Here is a 4,976-nt window from a genome sequence, read left to right on the forward strand (position 1 = left end):
TTTTTGGTGTTGTGCTTCGTTCTTATCCATTCAGTTTCTTTGGCCAGCTCTTCCTCGTCTGTGTGATATTCATCTTCACATGGCTGAGCTATTGCTTTCGATGTTGATTTATAATTGTAATACAATAAATTAATAACATTGTATTAAGTATTTTAAATAAATTTTATTTAAAATAAAATAAACGTGTTGACAAACTAAACGGTTCGGGTTCCGAACAGTAACTTGACATGTCTGAATCTGTCTGCGGCGGCTTCTTCTGATTGTTTCTGGTACGAAAATACGCAGTAGCCCCAATACACTACCTTTAAAGAACCGCTGAGGAGAAGCGTGTTCAAAGGGTGCTCTGGTGTGAGCGGAAAATATTTGAAAGAGGTTTTTGTTTTAAGATAACGCAAACACTAGTTGCAAAATGCGCTTTGGCTTGTCAATCAACAACTCTCGATTCTTGCGATTGCACCGCGGAAGAGACGAGACCCGGCAATCCTTGTTACCCCTCTAGGGCGATATTATTTTCTTTGTTCCGCGGAAACTTCTTGCCACGTTTATTTTAAATCGTCGTACTATTTCGTCGTTGTTCGTAACAATTGTTATGTTGTGATGAGTTAATTATTATGTATTATAATGTGTTTCATTAAGTAAATAAATGTATATGACATGCAATTTTACTTTCATTAAACGTACCTACCCACTAACACTCTAGAGCCAACCATTCTTACAGTTTCCATGAAATGAACAAACAAAATAGTTGGATAAATCATCATGAATCATCCGTTCATAGACAAATCATAAATAGAATATATTATTTATTTATCAATACCGTCAAAATAGAAGAAATCGTTCAGGAAATATATTAAACGCTGTGCTTCGCTAATGGTCGCCATCCATTGTTATCACACCGTGACACCATGCGCGCTTCTCTTCAAAATTCTTTCGGCAAGTGAGCTTATCTTGTTAGTATTAGTATCATGGAATTGAACGATGTAGGTTCGTGGAGGAGTCGAGGGATCGGATTAATAAAGTGATGACTGATAGCAAGACAGGGTATAAAGTGGTTTTGCTGAAATTTGTTTTGGCGGTGCTTAAATTTATTATTGGCAATAAAAGAATTGTACTTATCTGGATGCCTTGGGATCCAAAACCCTCAACAACCCGGAATTTACTGGCTGCTCTCTTTCCTTCTGTTTTGGCTATAATCAATTCATATTTCATAATCGGCATCCCTTGATATAATATTAGTTTTGCAATGTTATTTTCTGTTTACACAATTTCGGAACCCAATTCATACATTTATTCTATTAATAGTTGGTTTGTTGATTTATTGGGGTGGATTGAGCTGGATATGTTGATTGATTCTGGTGGATCTGGTAGTAGTGCTTCACCACAGCAGCCTAAAGTCGGCCGTATTCGTGGTGGTCGTGTTCCGACAACTGCAATTGGATAGTGCGACAGATTGTAATGGCGTATTTTATCATGGGCCGATGGATAAGGTACCTTTGGCATTTTTCACCTGCGATATATCTATATTATTTGAAAATTATAATTTAGACAATATTATTCAGAGGAGTAGAACAGTCTGTGATACGGTCACTTGCGAGCGAAGCGAAGAAGAACTGGCTGGATTAATTGAACTCGTGGCAAATGAAAGCCAACAGTTGGGTCTGCAGATTTACTAGGCCAAAACTAAACTAATTCTTATCAATAGGAACAAAACAATACAGATGGAGAACTTGCATAATGACATCGACGTTGACCAAGTGAAACTTGTTACTTAGTTGCTCTATCCATAAAACATTATCATGTACTTCGCACTTTCTTCTGTTATTTAACCTAAGAATATCGAAGAGTATCGATTGGTTTGAGGGACGGTAAACTTGGGACTTCTATAGAGCGTGCCGAATTTTTCTAGAGAACACTCGTCTGCTGCTCTCCAACCAATTTCCCCTAAAAAAATATGACAAATGATTTATAGGCAATTATATTGTCACTTATATCGAGTATTCTGTAAAAATAAGTCGAGGTATCGTTTCCGTTATGATCAGCATGATTTAAATATAAGAGAAGCCACGATGTTAGTCATTAGACGTCTGAACGTAACACTTCCGTTCATGGGGGTTTGGAAAGGGAGACTAACAATGAACTGCTTACTCTGTATTTCCTCGACACTCTACAGCCCACAAATATTACAAATCGCAATCGGTACTAAACCTATGCTTAAATTAAGGTTGCAATCGGTACGAACCCTATGCAACAATTAATTTCTTTCCTTATATTATATTATTATATTGATATTAGGCGGTTAACCACCTGAGTGCACTTGAGCCACTCCGGAGCGTGACGGATGACTGACTTGTTATATTTTTTGTTTCTCTGGAAACGGATACAGTACTAGTCTGTCTTAAATGCGACAGAGGCATTTTTGTCTCTGTTGCCAAGTGTAGTATTTGGGCCATAACAACGTCTTTAATAGTTGCTGTCTCGATTTTAATGCAGTGGTTGCTTTTTAGTTAATACGATTTTTTTAGAGACAAATGTTTTAGACTAACCAATCAATTCGGCTTAAATAAGTAGGTACCTGAACTAAGCATGGGCCCACCTCTATTGGAATGTGTGATCCATATATAAGGTTCTCTAGTACCCTTTGGCTTTTTCTTGATAACTATTCTTTTGTATTCAGACTCAGACAATCCTCGTTGCTTTGCCTCGTCGATAATAATCTGCTCAAAAATAAATTAAAATAATGATATTTTTCTGTTAAACAATGTTTTTTTCAATAACCTTATCTAGATCTAAGTAAAATCCCCATTTTGCTTTCCATTCCTTTCTTGCTTTATTTTCAATACAATTTTGGGTTTTCCTGAAACAAAAACCAAGTAGTCGATGTACTGGCCATTCTAAAATGAATAAATTCACATACAAAATCTCACTATTAACAATAAAATTGCACTTATCATAAGCCATTACTGAAGCTTTACAATTGAAAGAAACGTGATACGAAGTTTGATCGATAACTAGCAGCGGAAAACACTTTTGGGGAAGGGATAGGTTTTATATTCGCCTATTTACGCGTAATGAGATTGGCACAATGTAATTGACCCTGTCAAAATATACGCATTAGCATTTTCGTTCCGCATACGCATCACGTTCCGTTAATTTTACAATGCAGTTCACAAAATTTTGAAATTTTTCCTCTAGTAATAAAATCTAATAAAATTAAAATATGCTTGAATGCCAGGCAAAAATTCACAATTTTTTTGGACAAATCGAGTAAAAAAAACAAAACAAAATACTACACCATAAAGTACGTACAGTACAGTCAACAATGGCGAAAAATTAAAAAGATATAACAAAACGGTACAAAATATATCACGTACAATCGTTATGCACAGAAGTTACAAACACAGAGGTCATCAGAGTAAGTCAACCACCTATCGTGACAAGCGCCGCAGAATAATCACACAAATTAAAATTAGAAAACATGGGTTCATGGAATCAAGTAGCACCCCAAACCATAACAAGGAACACCGGCTGCCCAAACGAAAAAGTTTAATTTAATGAAGTTGAAAAGCCAAACTCAGAAAAAGCAAGAAACACCAAGTAAAAATCAGTCACAGAATAAAAAGGTCCTTTTAGGAAGTATGCTTTTGTCCCCTCCCGAAATTTAGAAGACCTAGGGAGATATTTAAGATGGGGTGGAAGATGATTATATAATTTCTTGGCGTTGTAAATAATTGAGTTTTTAATTAGTTCCGAGGAGGAAAAGGGCAGCCAAATATCTTGACTTCAGTTTCGGGAAGGGTACCTATGTTGTGGTCCTTCTGGAATGGTGACTCGATGTTTGCGTATCAAACAGACAGTCTCCAAGATGAATAAATCGAGAAGTGTAAGCATTCTCTGGTTTTTAAAGTAGTGCTCGCAATGAGCTCCACTCTTCAGGCCTAACAAGTAGCGAATAGCTCTTTTCTGAAGTTTAATAATACTTCGAAATTGCTATGTGTGATAGCAGCCCCAAAAGGGTGGGCCGCAGCGGATGTGAGCCTCAAATAGAGAGAAGTAAGCGAGTCTGGCATTGAGCTCCTTAGAAACTAATCGAATTGCCAAACAAGCGAAGATAGAACTTTGTTTCTGGATGTAAAAACTTAGTTTTTAAAAAACGTTTATTTTTACACACCAAAAATAGATTCTTTCAACAGCGAACTAACAACTTTAACTGCTAACTTAAGACTAATTTCCTCATGCCGAATGCGCAGCTTATATAGTGATTAAATGCTGCATCGACAGTTATTGATTCAAATATACAGTGGTCTGCGTAAGTGGTCATATAACTCCTCCCTCTTTAAGTTTGAGAAAATTGGGGTTTTAAATTTTCGAGAGGTTTCAGTTTTATGTCCACCTTTACATTGTTCTTCTTTTTAAGGTAAAAGTACAATATTACAATTACAAAAATTACTATTACAATTATTATGAAACTTGTAATTGATACACTTGTACTAAGTACGTCAAATTCTTTCAACTCGTGAGTTGTAAGTTTCTTGATATTATTCAAGGCCTCATGAAGGTTTTCCAAATTAATTTTGTTCATTTGTAAAGGTTTTATTTTTTCCTTTAAGTCTTCATTGATCTTGATTTTTGGATGTTTCAACCGTAAGTTGATTGTGTTCGAGTTTTGGGGTTGAAAAGTTAATTCGTTAGTTTCCGTTACACATTGTTCTGGAATTATCAATGATGGGAATTTCATTGTTTCAATGGAGTTTTGGTGTGGACATTGAAAATTGATTGTTTCCGTTTTTGTTGGAATTATTAATATTGAATTGTCTCTTAATTGGGTAATCGATGATTCTTTTATTTCGATCGGTGACATTAGACAATGATTGGTTGATTTGAAGGTTTCCAAGATGCAAGGTTCATTCGAGTTTAGTGAAGATTGCTCGCATAGGAAAATGTCTTCGATTTCTTTACATTTGTTATTTAGATTAAAA

General features: G+C 35.7%; 1 long non-coding RNA gene across 1 annotated transcript; it reads right to left on the reverse strand.

Moving 5' to 3' along the window:
• Positions 1 to 1,652: 1,652 nt before the first annotated feature.
• On the reverse strand, positions 1,653 to 2,331 carry LOC125505475. Its single transcript, XR_007282198.1, has 2 exons — positions 2,206 to 2,331; positions 1,653 to 1,941 (listed from the first exon to the last, which is right to left on the reverse strand). It is a non-coding gene; the product is annotated as an uncharacterized LOC125505475 (long non-coding RNA).
• Between the last annotated feature and the right edge of the window lie 2,645 nt (positions 2,332 to 4,976).

Source organism: Dendroctonus ponderosae, unplaced genomic scaffold (assembly GCF_020466585.1).
Source record: "Dendroctonus ponderosae isolate FM_Combo_2020 unplaced genomic scaffold, Dpon_F_20191213v2 Dpon_F_20191213_8, whole genome shotgun sequence".
In the NCBI taxonomy this organism is placed as follows: domain Eukaryota; kingdom Metazoa; phylum Arthropoda; class Insecta; order Coleoptera; family Curculionidae; genus Dendroctonus; species Dendroctonus ponderosae.